Here is a 10,881-nt window from a genome sequence, read left to right as displayed (position 1 = left end):
CCCTGGTTCATACCCGGTTTTAAATAATTTAGGGACCTCATGTACTAAAAAGTAATCAAACCCGGGGTTCTCACTTCTCAAACCTTGACCTCATATGTTAGTGGTCCTTAAATTTTTCTCCCCACCATTAGATGTTTTTTTTTATTTTTTCTTTTTTTCTTGGGGTTGGCCTGGGCATTTTTAAAAATATTTTAAATTTTTTTTGAGCCACTTTTTATTTGGGGATAATCAACTTTTTATGATCATTTTTAAAAGAACTAAAAGACTAGAGAGAGAAGAAAAAAGAAAGCAGAAAAAGAAATTTTTCCTCACAAAAAAGTTGGGAATCCCATTGCTCCCTGCCAGTATACAATACATGTAGGATACTGTTCCTTCCATACAAAACCTACTCAACTGTATCGGACTTTTCCCCCATTTTACCGCACCTGAATGCTCCATTTGGAGAACCTGGGGGGCCCCAGGTGGCGGGGAGACGAAACACAAAAAAAAAAAAAAAATAGTTTTAATTTTAGAAACCAAAAAACAAAAAAAACCTTTTACACTAAAAATAAAACAAAACCAAAAAAACCAAATGAATGAATTTAAAAACCAAAAAGCCAAGCACCCTTAACAATCAACAAAAAAAGCCCATCCCATTATATCATGGGTGTTTTTTTGGGCATACATGCCCGAGGGTGACTATCAATACCCCCCCCCTTTCAACAAACAATGTTAAAATTTTGCCCGGTTGCTGCGCAGGTTCCCTTGGGTAAAGACATTCAAACCAAAAATTTCCACTTCTCAGAATGTTTCATGAAAGTATATTTTACTTGCACAAAGAGATTAAACTATCAAGTCTTTCCCAAGAGAAAATGGGTATTTTGTTTTCTTCTTGGGCATCATGGGAACCCTTCGATTTAATTAATTTGTTAAAGGATTTAACAACTTGTTGGGGTTCTTGACTCCCAGGTGTAAAACCACTGATATACAGTAGGATACATGTTTCGACAGACCTTTCAACAACATCTCTTCAATGTTCTGGTAGCCATTAGGTGATGATTCACACAAAACTAAATCTGTCAAATGTATCTCATAATAGCAAACTAATATATATATATATATATATAATATATATATAATATATATATATATATATATATATATATATTTGAATTGTTCCTATTTAAAGTCACTACAGTGGAAACTGACCAATTACAACACATCAGAATCAAAAACACAAAATAATATATGTGTATGTTTGCTTTGCTTGAAACCTAAAATAAAATATGCGTAAGTGGCATTTTTTCTCCAATGTGCATATGTTGTTGTCAGTTCTTAGATGGCACAGCTCTAGCAGTGGGAGCAGCTACAGGCAGCTCATGGTCTAACTAGGCCAAAATCAATCTATGACTGTAGCCAACACGCCTTAGCTCTACAGAAGGGGCATCAGCAGAGTGACTGTAGTAAAACCTGGACGAACTACATATCTGACCCTGGAGTACGGTGTGTTGTGTGTATTTGTATAACTGGAGCATGTTAACTTGCTGGGTGTGTAATGTGTGCGTGTAATGTGTATCCAAATGGCTAATTTTAATGTGTGCACATGTGCATGCACAGTGCAGCATCAGATTGTCTACATGTAAGGGTTTTTAGTCAGTCAATCTGTGTGTTTGTGAATGCTGTTCCGATTAAACGCTAGCATGGTAATTAGACAAAGCTTCACCATGAGACCCTGAGAACCAGGACAGAGAGAAGAGGGGTGGGGGGTGAGAGGAAGAGGAAGTGAAAAAAGAAAATGAAGACGAAGAGACAGACAGTAGAGAAGAGAAAGAAGAGACGGAAAGACAAGAGACAGAATGGGGGAGGAAGAGAGAGAGAGAGGGAGGGAGGGAGGGAGGGAGGGAGGAGAGGAAACAGGAAAGGGCAAAGACAGAGGCTCCAGTCAAACAGTAAAAAAAGAGAGGTGAACTCATTGCAGTGGGCCCTAAACATGTATAATTTAGACTAATCAAGTCATTATTTGGATTGTATGAAGTCATGCATCAGAGCCAAGTTACTCACACTCAGCTGACCATGCCATCATGCAAACATGCTGTCTGCTTTTTTTTAACAAGGTGACGCACATAACCAAATTCAAAACCCAAACTAAAGCACTGACTAAATGATGGGCAGAAGGAGAGAAAGATGCAATGAAAAGAAGAGAGAATGAAAGGAATCATGCGTTTAAGCCAAGTCGTTAGTCACACTTATGTGACCGTACAGTCCTGTGTCTACCAGGCTGCCATGTTTTAAAGCCAGGTTGGTACACAGAGGCATTCCCTCATTTAGACTGATGTCTGAAATAATCAAGGGGTATTTTAGAGGAATAACGTGTTCACCAGTATTGTCTGTATCAAGCCAATCTCATCGATAACAACAGCTGCATTTTTTAGAAAGCATTAAAATTTTGGCAATAACGTTTTGTTGTCTTTTTCCACCATTAAATGTTGAACAGGAGAATCTGGTTTGCTGGGATTAGATGTTCGAACATCTATAACATATTCTTTTGGCTCTATGTCCACAACGGTGGATTACTGGCAGTGCTAATGTAGGATGGATGTGAGAGACAGTCTATATGAAGTGTATTGTAGCTTCATTTTAACAAGATCCGGCAGATGGCATCTCCTGCTGACTTCATATTCCTGTAGACGCATAGTGCAGGTGGTGGATTTATAACTGTGTTTAAAAGGATTCAATACTAAAGGATATTAATGTTTACCTTTAAGTAGATAAATTCTACTGAAAATTACACCATTTTAGCTAAAGTCAATATCCATTGTGAAAAGCTGAAAGTGACTTGTTTTGCACCATGCATGGGGTTGTTTAATATGGACAGCTCCTGGTGCTGAAATTAAATGTATTAAAGTTACCAAAATAATTACAGTTAAAAATGAAAATGCTTCACTTTAATGCATCTTTTTTTAAATTCAGTGTACAGTTAATTATCTTGTTTTGCATCTTACAAAAACAGATCATGATGAAATGTTTTCTAAAACAACCAGCATCAATGCTAGCAAGACACATTGCAGAATAAAAGTAACATAATACTTTTGTGTCCTACAGTAGCTTAGTTTAATGGCATATGTAATTAATAGATCAGACAGATAATGTCAAATTCCTCTGGGTATAGTACAGGGGCTATACTGTAGCTCTTAGCAGGGTTACACAGGCCAGGACTTGCATTCATGGCAAGAAGATTTCAAACATTAACCTACACAAATCTAGGTGTTTACTGTCTTTTAAAAAAAATATTAGAAGCCAAATTAATTCAAAATATATTTTGTCTTTGTTTCCATCTGACCTTATTGTTAGCTAGTTGTTTACAATGTTTAGAGTAATATTCACTGTGTCTGTTATTTCACTACAAATTCAGATTACAAATGATAGATTGCTTGTTTTAATTTGCCATCAATAATCAGTATTATTCTGGGTCCCTGTAATTTATGTAGAATCCAGATTGAGAGAGGAATATTGGCTTTGTAAACTCTGTAGGGGTGGGCAATATACCGTTTTCGTCACCGATTCTCTGATACTGATACATGATCAAATGCATCCCATTTTTGCCAACTCTTTAATATTCCTGCCCCTCTCCCTGCTGTTTCTCTGGGGTTAACCCCCCCCCCCCCCCCCCCCCCATTTTAAACCCAACACTTGATGAAATGGCCATGTAGCATTGCTGTCTGTGAGTATGTTTTCAACATATTTGTCAGCTGGAAGAAGCAGAGAAATGCGCTTCTGGTGTTAACAGCGAGGATACTACTCGCGGCAGGTATATTGCTGTACTTCCGCATCCATGGTGAACCTAGGGGTTCAGCCTACATTTAGATCAGCATGACAAAATATCGAGAAGAAAAGCGTTTTTTCCAAACTCTTTCTTTATGTGGGTTAAAGGTGTACTATGAGTTCCTGCATGGTTTCAGACCAATTTCATTTTGTCTCAAATGGTAGGCACCTCTCCTTGATCCACTAGCTGCCTTCCCCCTGAATAGACTGGGAAAAAGCCCAGTCTCGGGAGACAACACAGGGGTCGTAAACGTCAAACAAACACTAGGGGCACAGGCTGTGCACCAAAATACATCAAACCACGTTCCAGCCAATTACAGACAAGTGTTGCACTAACCTCCACCCCCTCGCCCAACCATCTTGTCGGTGAGTGGCTGGATCGTGGTTTGTTGTATTTTGGTGCACAGGCTGTATTCCCAAATGACGTAACACCTTTATTTCTGAGGTGAAAAAACTTTGAAATATTTTCTTTAATTTTTCCGTCCTAAGATATGTTCCCTTACATTGCCCTTAAAATAGAGCAAACAAAGCTGGAATCTTGTTTTGACTGGATTATCTATTATAATGTACTGTACTGTACCGTCACCACAAAAAAAAAAGTGAGGTCATATCGCCCACACAGTGCACATTGCTTTGATTTGTTTGCTTTGTTTTTAATCAGTACTATACAACATTGTTTAGTTTCAACCTCATGGCTGGGGAAGTTCAAATTAGCTGCTTGCAATTGTATTCAATAGCATAATCAATGTGATTACTTAAAATTTGTTTTTCAGTTTATTCAAACAATATGCAAGTCAAGTGCATTTGGGGTCATTTCACAAAAAAAGGCGTGCATTATAATTCTGGACCAATCATAATACAAAACGTGGTCATTTGTGTACAAGGGACTGAATGCTGTGTGGTCATAAAGAGAACTGAGGACAATGCATGGTTTTCATTATCTCATTAAAGCTAATTTGGTGAGAACTAAATGTTCCAAACACAGAAGCACAACACCAAAAATTCGCACATAACTGAAAATGTCTTTTTATATAAATAGATTGAATAATTCTAAATCAAAACTGTGTTGCTAGGGTGGTATTCAGGTGCTGTGCTAGTGATTGTGCAGAGAGCCATGTGTTACCTTCAATACACATGTCAGAGAGGAAAGCTCAACTGTATATAAAAAGTTGGGGTAAGCCATGTTGATATTGTCATCGTCTTCTCAGCCATTAACTTGACTGGAGAATTGGATCCCAGTTTGAGCTGTATGTGTGATGGTGGGGAACTTTCGACTTGCACCATGTTATGGAAACTTTTCTCTTAGCCTTATAAAAACAAAACATGAATCCACAGAGAGCATCTGTCTTTAAGGAGTTTTATTGCAATAAACAAGTTTCACAATTGCAAATTAAGATAAGGCTGGAAAGAGTAAGGTGAAGTTACATGTGTCATAACACATCCCTCATCCTTAACCTTAGCTGGTGGCTTTTAAATACCTACACATCGCTTGTTCTGTCCATTCATAACCTGATGTCTAGAGAGTATCTGTCTATCTCTGTCTGCAGAAAAGCTGAATCCCACAGTTCCTGTTCTAATAACATCTACAAGCCTGTGCTTGTATAGGCATTGCTGTGTGAGTGTGTGTGAGTGTGTGTGTGTGTGTGTGTGTGTCTCTCTCTCTCTCTCTCTCTCTCTCTCTCTCTTAGGGCAGGTCAGTGTGTTGCTATGGTGATACATAATGGTGATATATAATAGTGAAACAGAAGTGAGCAACGGCAAAAGGTGACCAGATTTTGGCTAGGCACTGTCTGTAACATTCAAATTGGGATAAAGAGAGTGGAGAATGCAAAGTGGAAGAATACAGACAGAGTAAAGAGGGGATAGAAAAGATGTATTCAGGGGAAAAACAAACAAAGGATGACGGCAGTAAAAGATGAGAGCCAGAAGGAATGAGGAAGTGAGGAAGACAGGAAGAGGTGGATGAGAGAGGTGTTGATAAAGGCTTTTACTAAATAAATTAATATTAGGAATAATAATAAATTACTATCAGTTTCTTGCTAAAATCTTGTACATAGAAAACAGTATCCTATTATCTGTTTGATCTTTTCTAATTTCTTATCTCTGCTCATCCACTATTAGTTTGTCTCTTTATAATGGTAACACAACCACAACAAGATGTAGCAGGACCCTACTGAAAAGACAACTCTACACTCCACATATCACATTGCTAGCCTTTGTAAAGAGCTTGTCCAGACAGACATATGAACAAAGATAAAACCTAAGACACTTTCTTGTTGCTCACATTGCAAACTGTTTACACTCACTAACTCTAGACATGGTCTGTCTTTCTAAATTGTTGTTCAGTTAGACCTGTGTCTACATCGAAAATGTCATGTATCCATCTGTCAATGTGTGATATCAGAGGTCAGGCCTAAAATGGCTACTGCTGAAATAAAGTTTCTTAAGCATGGTCCTCCACACTACCTCTGCTCTCTCCTACTGTATAAATATGCAGTGACGCATATTAGCTAACCATCCACTAAAAATAGCAAAGCAAACAGCTCCTTGAATCTGATGGATGCACTAAAGCAGTTTCTAATGGATAAAAGCCAACCACCATAACCTCTTGCTTTCTCTCTGTCGTCTAAATGTAGTACACTAGATACAGACACACCATTCTATACAGAAAAGTATACGCAAATAAATTGACGTTTAATCAAATTAAACATCATCATAATTACTGGATTCATAGTAACAATTACAGAAAATGTTTCTCGCATTAACATGACAGTCACTAAAGACTGCTAAAATATGTAGGCTTTAAGACTAAAATAAAATAAATTGAAACTAAATGTCAAGGTGATATTTGTATTTTATGTATTTATTTCAAATTCTCACCATTTCATGTGAGGGATGCTGTTTCACTTCTTTAAAAACACATGGAATGAGAGTGGAAAATGACCCCTAGTTACCTGAGAGTAACAAAACAACTGGAGTGAACTATATTTGCATCCACAGCATGTAACTTGCCACAAGCCAAAGTTGGAACAGATGTTTAGCTCTAGCTCCTTATACCTGGCAAAAATCACTAATTTCTTGTTTGGTTTCCAGGGGGCTGTATAGTTAAACCCAAGCGGAACCAGAACAAATGTCAAACCGTGTGCAGATATTGCCAAACAGGGATTTAAACAGATGTTAGCATTTGAAATTTGTCTGGAAATTTTCATCTTACAGTGTGATTAAAACTTTAAGATTAGTTAACTTTTTTAAATGAAAGGATTTCTGAAATCTATTGCAGCTTGACTCAAAATGCAGGTTGGGGAAATGCAAAGCAATGTTCTGCATCCTCTAAATACATTTAAAAAAATTCTGTTACTGTCATTTTTTAATGCACCAAAAGCCTTGGTCAGTAAGCTTCAGAGTATATAAAATAAATCTTAAGACAAGCAAGTCCATTTATACCATACTACAGTTTTGATATACTCAACTCCCTAGTATTAGCGTATGCAATCACCATTATTTTACCTGCCCACCACCCACAATTTTGAGTCTGAATAAATCACTCCCCATCCTTTAAATCTACACACATCTCTACCGTGACCCAGAGTTCACACTGAAAGCATCTCTCAATGGGTGTAATCCATAAACCATTAACACTACTCAACTCAGTTCCCATGGTGTACATGTATTACCAAAACAATCGGCAATACTCCTTTAATCTGTGATTCTTGATGGAGAGTTGTTGCTGTTGGAAAGATGCCAAAGCCCCTGAGGTAAATGGACTCCCCAGCACCGCAAGTGTTCCCATGGTGTAAATGTATTAACAGCTTCACTGACACATTCTACATAATAACTCTAACCAACCAAACACTAAGGGGGCTCTTGGCCAACTGTGGCCCAGGGCCAAAGCTGAACGGAGGCCCCTGACCACATCCTGTGCTCCCCGAGTTTTAATGTGTCAACAGCTAACTCATTAATCAAATACATTAAAGGGGTATTCCACCTTCAGAACATATACGTGCTCCAACAAATGGAGGCCTTTAAATATATTTATTACTATTTTGTTTCCAATATGTGTAAGAGGAGCATTGATTTTCAGGTTAATGCCCCTTTAAGGAGAGTTACCAAATAGGTTGGCTGCTAGCTGAAGCAGTTATCTTTAATATTGAGACAAATTACTAAATAATAGCGTTTTAGTGGGGATAAGGAGGAAATGATTTCTCTGTATATAATTTTGTAAGGCCTGCTGCTGCTGCTGCTGCTAGGTATCTCTCTGTCTCTGCTCTCCCCCTCCCCCTTGTCTGTCCTTAATTGCAGGAGTGAAGCCTGGTGTGCGGGAGTCAGGGTTCCAGCTGTAGCTCATCTACACAAATCACCTCTGCTTCAAATACCCGGTCAACCCACCACTCTTCGTCAGATCATAGTCAAGACAACCATGTTAGTTGCACTGCAGACTCTACCCATTTAAATCCAGCGCTTGTGTTTTTTGCAAACCCTGTTTGTTCTCTTTCTGCCACAATTCTGGGAACCTGACTCCTACTGCCCCATCACGCCTGCCATCCACCATTCCTGCTCTCTCTACACTGGATCTCTGGACTTTTGGACATGGACACCCTTACATTATGGTACCACTCCCGCTCTGTAACCTGGATCTAAAATCTGTTTAATTTGGGCTTTGCCTTTGCACTATTGCATTCCTTGACATTTGCAATAAATCTGTAAAACTTTCATTTGGCTCTGCGTTGTTGTCCACATTTGGGTTCAACTTTAGTTTCACACATAACAAATTCATTCTTTAAACACAATTTCAAGTTTAAACAGGCTATACAGGCTGTACTATATTTTTACTTCACCTTTTATAAATAGCAGTGTGAATTAATTTTGCAACAAAATACAACCTACACTAGTATACTAAGCATTAATAGTTGGTATATGTGTCCATGCAGTAATATGTATTAACACTTACAGTAGTTTCTAATAGCACTAACCTTATCACTCGGGAGCTAGCAATGATCAAGTTTTCTGGCATACAGCCGTATAAACCAAGGGATGCCGAGTATGGCAAAGCTCAAACAAATACTGTGTGGTCACAGTTCATTTGGTTCATATTGAAAGCAGCATAATGTAATGTCCATCACTGATATTATTAATCAGAGCTTTTATCTATTTATTGCATTGGGACAGAAAGATGTTTATGATCTCAAATAGTGACAGCATTGTTCAAGATAACAAGGACAACACACTTTTTCTGCTTGACAAGGTCGGATGTTGGATTTTCCTTTTAAGTGGGCCAGCCAGTGATGTTTGCAGTAGTAATTGAAAACAATCACCAGAGAGGGACGGCAATCAGAATACAGACTTTACTGTGTTCTACAACACAGAACACCACAGAATAAACCACAGCCTATCAATCAGGATAGGAATCAGTAGTTAAATCATAAGTTACATAGTAAACAACACCAATGGATTAGAAGTTGCGTGTGAATGTAATACCAAACATTGCAATAGCAAAATATATTCTATGTACAGACGGTTCCTAAAAGTTCTATTTCTGCTCTGCTTCCTTGGAGAAAACATTAAAATGTATTAACACCGCCTTTGCTATGTTCCCTTGGTGAAAATATATTAGCAGGACAAGTGACATTTCCAGCAGTGCTTCTAATCAATCACTTGCTAAACAGAGTAATCACTGTGGCAGCTACACTCCGTTAAACACCAGCTCTCCCCAGTCTTTCCAGCTTGACTAAGGAACCAAGAAATATTGGTTGCTAATATAGAACATCCCTACGCTCTGAAGGATGACATTCTAAAGACCACCAGCCATGGAGACATGAAGTAGAAACACAGGCCTACTGTAAAATGTGTCACTACAAACAAAACCTTTTACTGTACACTACACCTAATAACTAGAGAGCGAGTCATTACTGTGTTCTGCTACATTTTGTACATTTTACTAAACTACACAATAGTGAACCCAGAGCTCTAGTGTTTTGGCACAATTCTTCTGGGCTACTAAGATCAGTTAGTTGACAAAGAAATATTCTCAACATTTTCAGACACAAAGCATAGAGGTTTATCTCCTGGCAATAACAATATTGCAAAGGGAATAATTACTTCAAGACACAACCTGTTAAACTCAAGCTTGAGGGATTTGTGCTTGAGGATTTTAAAACTTGCGCGCTCTCTCTCTCTCTCTCTCTCTCTCTCTCTCTCTCTCTCTCTCTCTCTCTCTCTCTCTCTCTCTCTCTCTCTCTCTCTCCCTCTCTCTCTCTCTCTCTCCTCTCTCTCCTCTCTCTCTCTCCTCCTCTCTCTCTCTCTCTCTCTCTCTCTCTCTCTCTCTCTCTGGCACTGCTACCTCAGTCCTGTACTCCCTTGCTCATTCTCTAGTCGTGAGTTTGAGTGCATTTCCTCTAATACACTTACAATGGGAGTTTCCACGTATTCAACTTTAGGACTACAACACCTTTGAGCATCAATTTTGATTATTGTGGTAGACCAAAGACATCTACAGAAACCCCCACGTTGATGTGGTCAATGGTAAATTAAAATTGTAGGAATGTGATCATGTCTTTTATGGTTTGAGTGTCTTGTCTTATTGTGGTAGTCTGTTTTCCTGTCTTAATTTCTTAGCCTGGTTTTCTGTCTTGTCTTGTGATTATGTAATTTTTGGTCTTGTCTGTTATATTTCCTGTTTTATTGTGATAGTCTTGTTTTCTGTGTCATCTTGTTTAGTTTTACTTCCTGCCTTAGTTTTCCCACCCTTGTCTGATGTCTTGTTGTCTGATGTCTTTCACCTGTTTCCCAGCCCAGACCTGCCTTTTGTTACCTTGTTACCCTCTGTATTTAGTCTTGGTGTTCCCCTTGTCCGTTGTCAGAGCATTGTAGTGTTACTGTGTATGTGCGGTCTCCAGTTAGTAATGTTGTTTGTTAGTCTTCCTGGTTCGTGCTAGTGTTCCTTTGCTTTCTATTTTACTTGTTCCTTATTTTTGTATTACCAGTTTTTGCCTCCTTGTTTCCTGGGTTCCTTTAGTTTTTGTGCATTTTTTAGATTTTCATTAAATCATCTTAACTATCCTCAGTTTCCACCTCTGCATTTTG

The 10,881-nt window shown here is 38.4% G+C and overlaps 1 long non-coding RNA gene across 1 annotated transcript; it reads left to right on the top strand.

Annotated features, from left to right (window-relative positions):
* Window positions 1–4,004: 4,004 nt before the first annotated feature.
* LOC116688921 (uncharacterized) lies at window positions 4,005–9,774 on the top strand. The gene is made up of 3 exons (XR_004331889.1): window positions 4,005–4,211; window positions 9,258–9,261; window positions 9,764–9,774. It is a non-coding gene; the product is annotated as an uncharacterized LOC116688921 (long non-coding RNA).
* The last annotated feature ends 1,107 nt before the right edge of the window (window positions 9,775–10,881 follow it).

This window comes from Etheostoma spectabile, chromosome 1 (assembly GCF_008692095.1).
Source record: "Etheostoma spectabile isolate EspeVRDwgs_2016 chromosome 1, UIUC_Espe_1.0, whole genome shotgun sequence".
Taxonomy (NCBI): domain Eukaryota; kingdom Metazoa; phylum Chordata; class Actinopteri; order Perciformes; family Percidae; genus Etheostoma; species Etheostoma spectabile.
This window is presented reverse-complemented; position numbering and strand designations above follow the sequence as displayed.